The sequence below is a fragment of the Ursus arctos genome, unplaced genomic scaffold (genome assembly GCF_023065955.2).
Source record: "Ursus arctos isolate Adak ecotype North America unplaced genomic scaffold, UrsArc2.0 scaffold_36, whole genome shotgun sequence".
Classification (NCBI taxonomy): domain Eukaryota; kingdom Metazoa; phylum Chordata; class Mammalia; order Carnivora; family Ursidae; genus Ursus; species Ursus arctos.
This window is the reverse complement of record NW_026623050.1, coordinates 21,040,182-21,056,216: the sequence shown is the minus strand read 5'-3', so window position 1 is coordinate 21,056,216 and position 16,035 is coordinate 21,040,182. Positions and strand designations below refer to the sequence as shown.

The 16,035-nt window shown below is 36.8% G+C and overlaps 1 protein-coding gene across 3 annotated transcripts in view; it reads right to left on the bottom strand.

Moving 5' to 3' along the window:
• Positions 1 to 16,035, bottom strand: part of TEX9 (testis expressed 9) — a 198,895-nt gene that overhangs the window by 169,729 nt on the left and 13,131 nt on the right. The window contains exon 2 of one of the 3 annotated variants that reach the window (XM_057306139.1): positions 5,482 to 5,516. The exons of the other annotated variants lie outside the window; for them this stretch is intronic. The gene's annotated coding sequence lies outside the window, so the exon portion shown is untranslated. The remainder of the gene's footprint in view (positions 1 to 5,481; positions 5,517 to 16,035) is intronic. 3 annotated transcript variants of the gene reach the window in all.

The window sequence follows — 16,035 nt, the reverse complement described above, 5'->3', positions numbered from 1 at the left end:
CTGTACACAAATGTTTATAGTTACATTATTCAAAGTCACCAGAAATTGGAAATTAGTCAAACACATTATTCATAACAGCTTAAAAGTGGAAACAACTCAAATAACTTTCATCTGGTAAATGGATAAATAAACTGGTATGTTCGTGTAATGAAATACTACACAGCAATAAAAAAGAACAAATGACTTATACAACAACACGAATGAATCTGAAATGCATAATGCTAAATCACAGAAGCCAAACTTAAAATGATATATATGATTCCACTTCTATGACATTCTATAGAAGAAGCCAGTGGTTGCCAGAGCGTGAGGGTAAGGGGAAGTGGTAGCTTCAAAGAAGCACAAGCAAATTTGGGGGATGGCATTGCAACGTACCTTGATTGTGATGGTAGTTTCACAACTTGGTGCATTTGTCAAAACTCATAAAATTATATAGTAAAAATTATGAATTTTACTATATGGAAATTATTTCTCAATAAGCCTGAATTTAAGAAAAGCTGATACAGGAAGTAATATAAAATAATGACATAATAATAAAAAAAGAAAAGAGAAAGAGAAAGAAAGGATAAGAGGGGAAAAAACAAAAAGGATAAGCAGGATGGTAAACTCAAAGTTACTTATATGAGTAATTACATGAAGCGCAAATGGACTAAACAGTCCCAAATCAAAGGCAAAGATTTTCAGACTGGATTTAAAAAAACAACTCAAGTATATGTTGTTATGCTTGAAATATAAGCACACAGATTGAAAGCAAAAGAATGGAAATGATAGACAAGCAAACAGTAACCTAAAAAAAAGCTTGTGTGGTTATATTAATATCAAAGTTACCTTTAAGGCAAGAAGTGACCACAGATAAAGGGTGGCATTTCCTAAAGATAAAAGGGGCAATTCAACAGGAAGACACAACAATCCGAAATTTTTATGTCTGTTTTGACATAGTTTCAAACAATGAATGTAAACATTAATAGAAGAGTAAAGGAGAAGTAAAACCCTAATCATAGTTTAATATATCTACTTCTGGGGGCTCCTGGGTGGCGCAGTCATTAAGCGTCTGCCTTCGGCTCACGGTGTGATCCCAGCGTTCTGGGATTGAGCCCCACGTCAGGCTCCTCTGCTAGGAGCCTGCTTCTTCCTCTCCCACTCCCCCTGCTTGTGTTCTCTCTCTCGCTGGCTGTCTCTATCTCTGTCAAATAAATAAATAAAATCTTTAAAATATATATCTCTATCTCTATCTATCTATCATCTATCTATCTATCTATCTATCTATCTATCTATCTACTTCTGGTGTATTAGACCCCATAGAATGACTAGATAACAAAAATCATAAATTATATAGAAATCTGAACAAAATTATTGACAAATTTGATCTACTTCATATATAAATATATTTATATTAAATATATATATTAAATATGATATATATCACTACACCCAGCATCTGCAGAAAGCATATTCCAGTACAGATGAAATATTTACCATAATATACTGTCTGCTATGCATAAAAGAAGTCTGAACAAACTTCAAAAAATTAAAATCATATAGGGAACTTCTTGGACCATGGTGAAATGAAACTAGAAATCAATGAAGAGATAACTAAAAAATCTGAAAATATTTGGAAATTAAGCAGTGTTCTAAGTAACCCAGTAGTCAAGAAAGCACAATGACAATTAGATAACAAAAATTCAGCGTATTAAAATTCATGGGATATGCAGTGTGTGTTATTTATTATTTTTTGCCTCTCAGCTCCAAAGTCCACTTATTTGCCAGCTTTGTGTAAACAGGTATCGGCCCTTTAAATATTTTTCCTTGCTGGCTGGAACTTTGTCATTAGAGGGCACTGGAAACACATTGCAGGGGGGAAACAGTTTTTGCTTCCTCATTCTGGTATGCTTGCTGGGGAAGCTTCTCCAAGACACATTACTTTCCCCAGTACTAGGCTTCTGCAGTTCACAATGGCCAGCAGCTTTCCCTGGACCTCCCTTGGGCAGCTTTGTAGCAAAGTGCTGCTGAGAAGGTTCCCTGGCACCTCAGAGGGTGGATTTCCAGCACACTTTACCAATATGGTGTCATAAGACCTCTGCCATTCAGTGAGCCACAGAAGCCTACAGCAAGACCAGGATCTCAGGCCTTGAGAGGACCTCTCTTTTGGGTGTGCTATCTCAGCTCTAGGGGTAGAAGTTGTAGAACCTTCTTTACTTTTTGCTGACCAACCCATCATTACCCCAATCCACTGGTACAGTTAATAATTCTTTATGTTAAACTTTTTCAGATTACTGTGTGTTTTCTCTTTCCTGATTGGACCTATTGATTCCCTTAAAGATTTATTTATTTATTTATTTATTTATTTATTTATTTATTTATTTTAGAGAGTGTGAGCAGGTGGAGGGACAGAGGGAGACGGAAAGAATCCTCAAGTAGACTCCCCATTGAGCACAGAGCCCCAAGCAGGGCTTGATCCCAGGACTCTAAGATCATGACCTGAGCTGAAATCAAGAGTCAGACACTCAACTAACTGACTGGGCCACCCAAGCGCCCCTGGAAGACTTTCTTTAAAATCACAATTTATCTAAATTGACACAAGAAAAATCAGAAAAAAATCTAAATAGTTGTTAAATATGTTAAATCTATAATTAAAAACTTATCTCCAAAGAAAATGTCAAGCCTAAAGGTCTTTACTGGTGAATTCTTGGAACATTTAAGAAAGAAATGGTACTAATGTTGCACAACCTCTTCAAGGAATAGAGAGAGAACATTTATTTATAACTCATTTTATGAGGGCAGCATAAATCTGATACAAAAATAAAACAAGAAAATTACAGAACAATATTTACTAACAGACACACAAATTAGAGCAAAATATTAGAAAATCAAACCCAGAGAATATGTTAAAAGATAATATGTCATGACCAAATTGGCTTATTCTAGGAATAAAAAAATTTTTGAATTTTGAAAGTTAGTCAGTATAATTCACCTCATTAAGGTAATGAAAGTGAAAATAATATAATTACCTCAACAGATGCAAAAAGGCATCCAATTAAATTAACCACTAGCTCATGATAAAAACTCTCAGCAAACTAGGAATAGAAGAAAACTTCTTTAATGTGATCAAATTTATATATAAAAAGACTAGTGTAACATATTTAATGGTGAAATGTTCTGTGCTTTCTCCCTGAGTTCAGGAACAACTCAGGTACATTTGTTTTTATTCTACTAATCCTTTTATTACTTCACTAATCAGATCCTAGTTAGTACAACAAGGCAAGAAAAAAGAATTAAATGGTATAAAGATTGGAAAGGAGCCAGTAAAACTGTCATTCCAGGTGATATTATTGTAAATAATAGGAAAACTCAAAAGAACATATATACTATTAGAGTTAATAAATGATTTAAGCTGTCAATATATAAATATCTGTTATATTTCTATATATTTGAAAAGACAGTAAAATAAACTTTAGAAACAATATCATTAACAATAGTTTTGGAAAACCTCAAATATCTCAGGAATGAATCTGATGAAGGATGCAAGATCACTAAACTGAAAACTATTAAACATTGCAGGGAAAAATTAAAGATGACCTAAATAAGTGGATAGCTATACCATATCCATGGATTGGGAGACTTAATATTGTAAAGATGTTAATTCTCCTCAAATTAATTTACTGATTCAGTGCAATATCAATCAAGATCCCAGCAGGTTTTTCTGTGGAAATTTTTAAGGGGATACTAAAATTTATATGTAAATGCAAACAGCCTGTAATAGCCAAGGAATCAGGTTGAAGAAATTATTGGAGGATTTACATTATCAGATATCAAGACTTAGCATAAAGTGATGATATTTAAGATAGTGGGATATATGCAATGACAGATAAATTGACTAGTGGAACAAAAAAAAAAGAGTCCAGAAATAGACCCACATATATATAGTTAGCTGATGTACAACAAAGGTGCCATTGCAACTTTATGGTAATAAGACTTTTTTTCAATAAGTGATGCTGGAGCAACTGGATAATTCATATGGGACAAACAGACCTTAACACTATTTTATACCACTTAGAAAAATTAATTTCAGTTGGATTACAGACCTAATTTAAAAGGAAATCAGTAATTTTCTAGAACAGGGGTTGATGAATTTTTTAAAGGCCAGACAGTCAATATTTTTGACTATGGGGGGCCATAGTCTGGTTAGCAACTACACAACCCTGCTGTTCTAGCACAAAAGAATCCTTAGACAATATATAAATGAATGGGAATGGTTGTGTTCCAATAAAAAATAAATTTATAAAAACTTGTGCCAGACCACATAGGCCATAATTTGCTGACCCCTGTTTTAGAAGATAATACAGAAGAATTTTATGACCTTGGGGTAGGCAGTGATTTCTTAAATAAGACCCCCCCCCCAAAAAAACATGAACCATAAAGTTAAGTTCAGAAATTCTATTTCTGAAAAGACAGCATTAAAAGAAATGGCAAGACACAGCCTAAAATGAGATATTCATGATATATAAGCATATGTATCTGTGTATGTATATATACACATATCATATATACAGCATGTGTATCCAACAAATCACTCATAGCAATAACATCTGAAGAACACTTACAAATAGAGAAGAAAAAGATAAATAACTCAATGAAGATAAACAGCTCAAACAAAATGAGCAATAAACCTAAGGAGACATTTTGCAGAGCAGACTACTAAGCATGGACATAAGAATCTGAAAAGTTGTACTTTATGATCAGTCATCAAGGAAATGCAAATAAAAATAAAGCCATAATAAAATATCAGTACACACTCAGCATGGCTAAAATTAAAAAGACACAATATGAAGTGGTGGCCAGGATATGGAGCAACCAGAACTGGAACTTTCATATACTACCAATGAGAGTATAAATTGTTACAACCACTGTGAATCACTGAGGTCTACTAAAGCCTCCCTTATGATTCGACAGTTCCAACACTTAGTATATAAGAGAAAATGCATGAATATGTCACACAAAAGGCATGTACAAAACTATCATAGCAGTTTTCTTCATAATAGCCCTAAACCGGAAATAACTCAAATGTCTATCAACAGTAGAACGAATAAACTGCGGCAGAATAGAATACTACAAGCAGTTACAAAGAACTGATAACATGGATGAGTATAACAGACATGATACTAAACAAAAAGAAAACCCCAGGCACAAAACTAGAAGGAACTGTATTTCAGACAGACAGAATAATCTACGGTGATGGGCACAATGCCTCGAGGAGCACAGTGCAGCATTCTGGGTGCCAATACTCTACATCTTGATTTAGATAGTGCTTACAAGAGTAATACATATGTAAAAATTCATTGGGCTATATATTTACAATTTGTGCACGTTAGTTTCAGTATGTCAAAACTCAAAAACAATTTTCTTAAATCACAGAAATTGCATAAATATATTTTCACTGATTCAAACCACACTGAAAGGCATAGAGTAAAATGTTAATCCTACCTTCATTTCTTGCTCCCCCATTCCTGCTGTCCTCCCTAAAGAAAATAATCAAATGAGCTTACTTCCAAATCAATTTCTATGCATTTATATGCATAAATATATGCCAATGTACAGTAACATTTAAAAAATACACATTCATGCTTCACAATTTCATAATTTTATTTTTATCCTAAAAATACATCTCAAGCTCTTTCTATATCTAACGCAGATCAGTCTCCTTTTTTTTTTTAAAGCTACACAATGTTCGTAGTATCAAGGTAACATAATTAATTCCATAATTTTACAACTAGTGGAAATTTAGATTATTCCTATTTTTTCATTTCAAAAAATGAAAAATTTTTTCATAATTTTTTAGATTATTCCTATTTTTCAAAACCTTGCTGCATCAAGCACCCTGAAGTTTTCTTTGTGCACACAAACGAGTATTTTATGGTACTAAAACTGTAGAAACAAAATTGCTGAGCAAAAGAAACTGTAAAGTAAAAGTTTTGGTAAATTCTGCCAAATTGCTTTCTCAGAAAGACTTACAAATTACATTCTGACCAGGTGTATGTAAAAAATACCTGATTCCTCAAATCTTTATAAACACTAAATATTATCGACCTTTTTTTAAAGTTTTAATTTAAATTCTAGTTAGTTAACATACAGCGTAATACTAGTTTCAGGTACACATAAATATTATCAATCTTTTGCCAGTTCTAAGAATAAAAGAAAAAAAAGCAATTCACTGTTACTTTAAATTACATGTCTTAAGTTAGACAAAGACAAATATCAAATGATCTTACTTGCACATCAAAACTAAAAAACAAAACAAAAATCAAAACAGAACCATAAATCAGAGAAAGAACTGACGGTTGTCAGAAGGGGGGGATGGGCAAAATGGGTGAAGGGGACGGGGAGATACAGGTCTTCAGTTACAAAATAAGTAAGGCATGGGGATGAAAGGTATAGCAATAGGGAATATAATCAATGGTGTGGTAATAACATTGTACAGTGACAAGCGGTAATTACACTTGTGGTGAGCATAGCATAAGGTGTAGAGATGTTGAATCACTATGTTGTACACCTGAAACTAATGTAACATTGCATGTCAACTATACTTCAATGAAAAAATTTTATTTCTATTCATTATTTATACTTCTTCCTACTGAAGTGGTTATTTATGTCCTTCATACATGTTTCTATTAGATTGTTTATATTTTTCTTATTGATATTTTTGGTGTTTATTATATATCATAAAATGTATTCAAAAACATGTGGAAAATATTGTCTCCTGGTTTGTCACCTTTAACTGTTCTTTTTCTTATTACATACCATTGGCTAGGACTCTCAAAACAGCACTGAAAAACTTTAGTGGGAAACTTCTAATATTTTATGATTAGGCATGATGCTTGTGTATGCAGATACCTTTCATTAAAATAGAGTTTTTCCTACTTCTGGTTTGCTAAAGTGGTTTTCTTTCTGATAAAAAAATAGATGTCAAATTGTATCAAATGCTTTTTGGCATCTATTAAGATAATTATATCATTTTTTCTTTGAGTATAATGATTTGCATTAATATATTCTGAATTTTGAATCAGCTTTGACTACCTTGGATAAATCCTACTTATGATTTTTCTACATTTCTATATAAATGTATTCATTTAAAAAACACATTTCTGGATTCATTTTGCTAATAACTTAGGATTTCGGTATTTGTGTTCATACATGAGTATATGCTTTATTTGTGTAGTTTTAATATGCAGGCCATGTCAGCCCCAATATAAATTAATTAGAAAACTTTTTATTTTTCCCAAATTTTTGGTTAATTAATATAGTATAGGGATTATTTGTTCTACACTTATAGAACTATCCGTTTGGTGACTTTTTATAAAAGAGTTTTTTCAATTTTTTTGCTGTTTTATTGTTATTTGTTCTTGTAAGGTATGAATCTCCTTTTGGATCAATTTTGGTTTTATATTTTCTAGAAATTATTTTCATCTAGATTTTTCTAATGTATTCACTTAAGTTCAGTATTTATCTCAGATTTTTTAGAATGACACCATACCCGTAGTTATGCCCTTCCTCACTTCTTTCGTTAATAATTCTCTCTTATTTACCTTTGAGACATTCTAGATTTTTGACATTTTTGGTTCTTTTCCAAAAGTCAGATTTTAGTTTATTCATATTTACTTCACTCTGTATTTCATTCATTTCTGGTTTTCTTCTTTAGTAATACTTTCCTTATATAGTTTAATTTTTCTTCCACTAGCTTCTTGAACTGTATGCAAGATTTACTTCTATTCAATCTTTTCTTATATTCTAATGTATGGACTCAAGGCCATATATTTTCTCTAAGTAGATTTTGAATTGTATTGGTCTTACTATCCTTCTTGTTGTACTCGTTCATATACTGGCCACACTAGGTTCCAATTCCAACTCTGTCATGTAGGGTCAGTGTGCTCTTGAGAAGGTTATTTAACAGAGCTTTGTGTTTCAGGTCCTCATCTGTGAAATGAGGTGATAATGGAATCAACCTCTTAGGATTACTGTGATAATAAAATGAGACAATCCTTGTAGATCATGTAACACAATATTGGTTGTATAGTAATGTTTAATAAGTCTTAGATATCATCATTTCTAAATAATTGATAACTTCCTTTTTTTTTTTTTAAAGATTTTATTTATTTATTTGACAGAGAAAGAGACAGCCAGAGAGAGAGGGAACACAAGCAGGGGGAGTGGGAGAGGAAGAAGCAGGCTCCCAGTGGAGCAGGGAGCCCCATGTGGGGCTAGATCCCAGGACCCTGGGATCATGCCCTGAGCCGAAGGCATATGCTTAACGACTGAGCCACCCAGGCACCCCAATAACTTCTTTTTAAATTCTCTTTTCTTAAAGTTATTTCAAGTTACTTGAAGGAGTGGCTTTTAATTTCCAAGTTTATAAAATTGTACCTCTTTATTAATTACACATTTTATTGCAGTGTGATCAAAGAATGTGATCTGAATGATTTCTTATCTGGGAATTTATTAACATTGTCTTTGTGTGTTATCAGCTAGTTAATGTTGCATCTGTGTTTGAAGAGATTGTGCATTCACCATTTATTGTGTACAAAGCCACTTATACTTATTCAATCAAGCTTCTTTATTGTGTTATTCAAATCCTTTCTGCCTTACTTTTTTCCTACTTTATCTTTCAATTTCTGAGATATGTGTGGAAGTCTTCCAAAGTGGCTGTGCATTTTCATTTCTCCTTGTGTTTCTATCAGTTTTTACTTTATGTTATAAGCATAACTTTTGATTGTATATTGGTGGGATCATTAAAGTTCATTATTAATAATGTTTCTTATGGAATTGTTTCTTTCATCAATATGATTGTTCTTTATCTCGTTAAATTCTCTTTGCGCTAATTTTTTTTTGTCTAACATTGTTACCACACTTATCTGTTTTTAGTACTTGCCTGATATATCTTTGCATGTGCTTGTATTTTCAACCTTCTTTTTAGATGTAGTTCTTCTAAATAGCTTATAGCTAGATGCGTTGTTGTTTTACCAAATTTGAGATTCTGTCTTTATTGAAGAAATTGATTCCATTTGTCATGTATTGCATCCACTGTCATATGATTATCGATGGCTTGAATTTTTTCCTGCCATCTGGTTGTATGTGTGCATGTTTTTTTATCATGCTTTTAGAATTTCCCTCTTATCTCTTCATCATGCCTTGTCTCTGATGTCTTTATGTTGCAATCATCTAGAATAGGGTTTGGCCTGCAGGCCAAATCTGTCCCGCTGCCTGTTTTGTAAATAAAGTTTTATTGGAACACAGTCATGACCATTTAATTATGTATTATCAGTCCCTGCTTCCAGTCTACAGCAGTAGAGCTGAGTAGTTGTAACAGAGACTGAATGAACCACAAGCGGAGAATATTCATTCTCTGGTACTTCACAGAAAAAGTTTGCCAACATCTAGTCCAGATTTTAATTTTATGTTACTGATTTTTAAACATATACCATATTTGGATAACTACAAGTTAAACAATTTCTTTTCTCTCTACTGTTTCTTGAACATATTCATCTCTCTCGGATTTCTTATTTATTTTGTTAAAGTTCATCCTATAGTCATACTTTCAAGGAGATTCTATAATACATAACTGCTAAGGCTTTTTATTTCAAAAATCCTGTTTTTAATCCCTAAGATCACTGCTTCATTTTTATGGATGTAATCACATCTTCAATCTCTTTGAGGATAACTGTTATATTTGTAATAATTGTAACTATTTTACTTATAGTAATTTTATTTTTCTAAAAATTTTAAGGTAACATTTATAAAATAAATTTATATTTATCTTTTTATTTATTAGCTCTCTTTCCTCAGGTATTATTTCAGAATTTACAGAGTTTTGTGCCCCTACAAATGTGGATTATTCTTGTACTTTGTTAATAAGAACTGCTGTTAGCACTCCATTTCTGCTTAATGTAGATGGACTTTGGTGATTATAAAGAAAGGGAAAGACATATTGCTGGGCAGGATATTTTCTGAGTGAGGAGTCTCTCTCTCTCCCTCCTGAGATCCATTCTCCTATGCTGTTCTTTGGCTCCCATGACCCCACAGGCTTAGTGCTTTAATATGTGGACCCATATAAGCAGGAAAAGGGAAGAGGATCAGCAGTCTAGCTGCTTCACACACAGTGTCTCAATCCTTCTGGTCACAACCTTAGCACCCTCTATTCACTGACTCTGCTCTCTCTGAGCCTGGAGCTTCCCTGAAATTGCTTCCACCTCCTTCACTGTCTTAAGCTTAGGAGTATTTGAGGTTCAGTTGCTCTAGTTTGTTCATCGAAGGTCTAACACGACCATCTCCTAAAAATTTCTGATACATTGATGACACTTTTGGTCCCCCATCCTGTTACCAATTATTTCCCTCTCCCTACCCCCCACTCCCATCTCTCAATCTTTTCTGTCATTTCATAAGATTTGGTAAAGATTACATTTCCTTCAGTCTAACATCTTGATTTAATCTTCATATACAGGATTCTTTAATTAATTTTTTCAAAACACCATTAAATACAATTTATTTCTGGGCAGTAACTTAAGATCTTATCATTTTTATATCAAAATATTTTAAAAGATACTCAGAAAGAGTATCTTTGACACAGAAAGGAAACTGAAGCCCTACTTCAACAACATCTTTGAGGGTATTCAAAATGATAAGATGACTTTCACCAACTCTAGTGGAAAGGGGTATTTAGTCTTAAGTCACTTGTCTTTAAAAACAGGTTGGGTAGTCTACTCATTTAAAAAGTGTTCTTTCATAGGGAAGGGAGACACTGGTTGCAGAAGAGCTGTAGTCATTTAGCCATTTTTTTCCAGCTAATAGCAAACTTGACATATTAGGCAGCAGCAATCAGTGACATTTGTAGTCAGAAAAATTTGGCTACCAAGCTCATCCTGTTTTGGAACTCTACCTCTATCCTCCCATACACAATCCCTTGACTACTGAGTAGCCTGTTCCAAATACATCACAAATTAACTTTAACAGTTTTAATGCTGATTTAAGGTAACTCTTCCTAGAGTAGCTAGAAAGCATAGACTCTGACCCCCACCACCCCTCCCCAACACACACATTATCTGGTTTTTGAAGTCCCTGAAAATAAGAGTAGCTGGTCTCGTTTGGCTTTCTTTAGGGACCTTAAAAGGGATGAATTTATGTTTGAAACACCTATGAATACTCTGAGGTTTCCCAACTGATTATTAGCACCTTCCTCTCTTTCTCCTTTTTCAGTCCCGGAGTTGTTATTTGCTGGAGTTTGCCGTCAGACACCTTTGTATACTCCCAGACCTTTCTGAGATAGCATTTAATGAATCTCCCAATTTTCTTTGCTTGTTGTGGGTAAAGATGTTTTCCTTGCTATGATTGGTGCCTATCTCACTCTTTGCTGTGCCCCAATTTCAGCCTGGAAGGGTGTGAATGTTCTTTCATGCTTTGATCAAGTTATCTCCTGCAGCAGCTGCCCCAGGAGCAGGATGGCTTTTGGTAACCACAACTTGTACTTTCTCAGATTTTAAAGTGATGGTACATGGTCACCAGGCTGCTGGAACATTTGGTTTTCAGGGCTCCTATCACTGTTGGGGCCTTTGCCCTCTACCATCACCCCTTGTCTTTCCTTCTCCTTTCCAATATCCCCAGGAAGAGGGAAAAAAGGGAAATTCACATTTATTTGGCTCTTACTGTGTGCTCACTGTGTGCATTATGTTAGGTATTTTCACAAATATTTTCCATCAAACCCTTAGGCATAACTGCACAAGGGTGTTGTCCCTATCCTCACTTTTACCAATTAAGAAAGTGAGGCTCAGAGAGGTAAGGAACTTGCCTGGGACTACAAAAGCTCCTACCATTACTAAGCTGTACCCTCACCAAGCTGGGATGAGCATCCTAGACTCTAAGCTCCAAAGCCCAGAGGATCTCCCAGAGAGGAAGCCTCAAGCCTGGCTCACCCAAGAGCATGGATCTGAATTCAGATGAGAAACTGGAGGCTGAAAGGAGAACACAACTCTTCTCCTTAAAAGGTACAGAGCTGGCCAAAGTACCTTTAAAACCGGAGAATTGGGGGCACCTGGGTGGCTCAGTTTGTTAGGCATCAGACTCTTGATTTTGGCTCAGGTTGCGACTCAGGGTTGAGAGATTGAGCCTTGTGTCAGGCTCTGCACTGGCCATGGAGTCTGCTTAAGATTCTCTCTCTCCCTCTCTCTCTTTCCTTCCCCATCCCTCTCTCTCTCCCTTTCTAAAAACAAAACAAAACAAAAACAAAACAAGTAAACAAGCAGAAACAAAACTGGAGAATTGTAGGACCAGATGTCAGACTGAACAGACTTTGGAAATTTTTGTAGAGTCACAGAGACATAAAGTTTTAAGTATGGATTAATTAAGTTCTCATTTTCTGCACTATTATGGATAAGCCAGTGAGTTTTCTTCCTGCCCCCCCCCCCCCCCGGCCTAAATAAAAGGAGCTCTCTCCAATTCAATAACTCAGTTCAATAAACATACATTGTTTGGCTACTTTACGGTAGGGACCATGTTGTCCCTGTATGTTGAGGATATAGAGAAGAATGAAAACATACTTCCTGACCTCATATAGTTGACAGTACTGAGAGCCAGGGCTGGGGAGGGCAGACACAAGCAATTGATAAGTAACCCCACAATTAACATATAATGTAATCATATCTCTGACATAAGGCCATGCAAGGTACTATAGGACCACGGAGAAAAGAGCTAAGTCAACCAGGGTGGGGGTAGCCTGAGGAATGGATAAGGAAAGACTTCCAAGAGGATGCAATTCTTGACATATGATTGAGTCCTTCAGATGATCAGGACCATACTGTATGTGTAAAACTCTTTTGGAGAGAGAGATTCACACCAAAGTAAGGGAGCAATGGGGACCTTTTCCTGGGGGTCTGAGAAGACAAATCAGTTGCTAGCACTATCTTGGAACCTGAAAGAACTTTTAGTTCTCTAGCTGTCTTTAAGTTTCTATGAAGTCACTTGTATGTCTGTTTCTAGGTTTCTGGGTTATTCCGGATTTCCCCAAGGCCTGGACAATAATCTGTTCTTCCTCATTTGTGCCTTCTTACCCTGGAGCTCGATGAGGAAATCAACTCAGTTCCTCTCAACCCCTAGGCCTATTGCTCCTCCCATTACTAAGCAACTATCTTATCTTTGGAAGCCTTTTCAGCCTGTCTACTCACAATTTCAGCTTACTTATTGCCTCTGCTGGTTGCTGTGGTCTAATGGTTTTTGAGGTCTGCCTTCTCATGTGTGTCTTTTAGCTACTGTTTTTATTGCCACTGCCTAACCCTCTATCATATTTTTATCCTCCAAGAAAGGAACCAGTTTGTTAATAATTACTAACCTCTTCCTTGGGCAAAGCTCTCATATTTGGTTAACTCATAGGTCACTGTCTAGCAGGGGATTGTTTGCCCTCATGTGGGAGCTGAGCCCTGTTCCAACCAGGAGCCTAGGGTTACAAGTGACAAAGATGGAGGCCTAAAACAATAGAGTCATTTACAAGGCAGCCATAGAAGGCAGCCAAGGATATGGCAGACAACCTAAACTTGGCTGACTGAGGAGAAAGATACTACAGATATACTAGAGCCACTATAAAAGGAAAAACAAAAAACATACTAACATCAACCATAATAGTCCCTTGGCTAACTTCAGATAACAGTAAGGAGGGAAAAAGGATGAAGAAAAATAGATAGTTTCTGGGAATAAGTATTTACAAGAAAGAACACAGAAAATAAGTACATCCAAGGAAAGAAGACAAGTTGGCCTACTTAACAGGAAATGGTCTTTCCTGAGGTCCTTAAGAAGAACGTCCAAAGACTTCTTTCTCTCCTCAAATACACAAGGTGGGAAGTTATATCACAAAGATGGCGACGTAGGTTGTTCCTGACTTTTGCAACCCCTCCAAGAATAACAAGAAGAGGACACCACTGAGAGAATCCTAGAACAAAGGGTGAGACTGAAGGACCCCACTGTACCTCAGAGACCAAGACAGAGTACATTAGAAGGGTAAGAGAAATACCTACACACTGACCACATGCCCCTCCCCCAGGCCAGTGCAGCACCATGTAAAGAGGTCTCCCCTGAGCCTCAGGTTCCTCCAGTGAGAAAGGAGAACCCAGGGGGACAACTACTGCCCCCAGTACTGTGGGTAACTTTTCAGGAGCCCCTACTCTGATCTCACCTCATGTGGACTGTAGGACAATCTGCAGGGGATAAACACTGGGAATCTGACTGTGATAGAGAAGGGGAGAAGGGTGCAACAACCAACACGTGGATCTGGGCAGACCAAATTCCTACCTGCAGTGACCAAGTAGTAATCTCACCTACCTGCAGTGACCAAGTAGTAATCCCATCCGCAGGACCAAGTCAGAGGCACATTCTGAACAGGGAACTCAGCAGGGTGCAGATCTGCCTGATTTGGATCCTCAAAATAGAAGTTTTTTCGATGCTAAGCCCAATTTGCCCACACCCAGACAAGGTGGTGAGTCACAACGCCACCCACCGTACAGAGTGCCTTCCAGCCCCACCTGACCAGAGGGGCTGGCAACAACTCCTAGAACTGTGCGGCCCAGCAGTACTTGAACCAAGAGGCAGGAAAACATAGCTGATCATCCACAGAGCAAAGCCAATACCCAGCGTGAAGAGTTCTGCTGCTGTGAACAGATAGGGGGATCAATTCATAGCCAAGGCTGAGGGGAGCTTCTAGCCCCTCCCAACTGGAAAGACTTTGGGAAATGGAGCAGCCCCTCCCCCTCTAGCCCAGGCAAGGATCTGAATCACAGAATCACCTGCTTCGATGAGTGTATTTTGGCATCATCTGACCAGAAGGGCTGGCAAACTCCTGGAAGCTGCGTGGCCCAATAGCACTGGTGCTGAGAGGCGGGTGAGCAGAGCTGACAGTTTACGTAACAAACAGTGGCCCAGCTCAGTCAGGGAACTTGGGGTGCGGGTTGGCTTAAGTTAAGACAACAAAGAGCTTTACAGGCATTAGAGCTGCTTCTCCTGCTGTGCCCAGGAGGGAATCTAATTCACAGCCCTGCTCATCACCGAAGACAGCCTTCGGCCTGTCTGAACCTAAACAGAGCACATGCAATGTGACATAGCCCATTCAACAACCCTATACATAGTAGCACTAGGAGGGAAAGCACAATACATAGCTTCCCTATATGCAGAGCAAAAGCAGAGGCCTCACCCAACCAGGGAATTCAGTGAACACTCTGGCCTGATTTGGATCCCCAAACAAAGAGCTGTACGAGTCCTGGGTTCTATCCTGCTGTCCTGACAGGACAAGGAAGGTAATTCATAGCCCCATCCATTATTGAATATAGCACCAGTCTTGACCATTTAGTAAGCCTGACTGGAAAGTCCAGGCAAATGCAGAGTTCATCCTACAGCCTCACTTGGACACGGAATCAAGCCAGTAGTCCTATCCAACAGTTCTCAACCAGTGATGCACCCCCCAATCCCTGTCCTTGGAGTTAGAATAGTTGCCTTGCCCCCCAAAAGACCATAATAGCAGACCCCACCTGCCAAAGGATATCACAGCAGACACACCCAGACACCCAAACTGAACTGATTGGTGAAGAACTCTCTCTGTCAAAGCAAACCTGTAAAGTTTGGAAGAAGAGTCAGATTATTCAAATGCACAGGTGCCAATATAAGGAATCAAGGATTATGAAAAGTCAGGTAAATATGACACCACCAAAGGAAAGTAATAAAGCCCTAATAACTGACCCTAAAGAAATGGAGATCCATGAACTGTCACACAAAAAATTCAGAATACTTCTGTTAGGGAAGTTCAGTGACCTACAAGAAAAAGAGACAGACAATTAAATGAAATTAGGAAAACTGTGCATGAACAAAATGAGAAGTTTGACAAGGAAAAAGCAACCAGTATCAAAAAAACGAAGAGAAATCCTAGAATTAGAAAATACAACACCTGAACTGAAGAATTCAATAAAGAGTTTCAAAAGTAAACTCAACCATGTAGAAGAAAGAATCAGTGACCTGAAA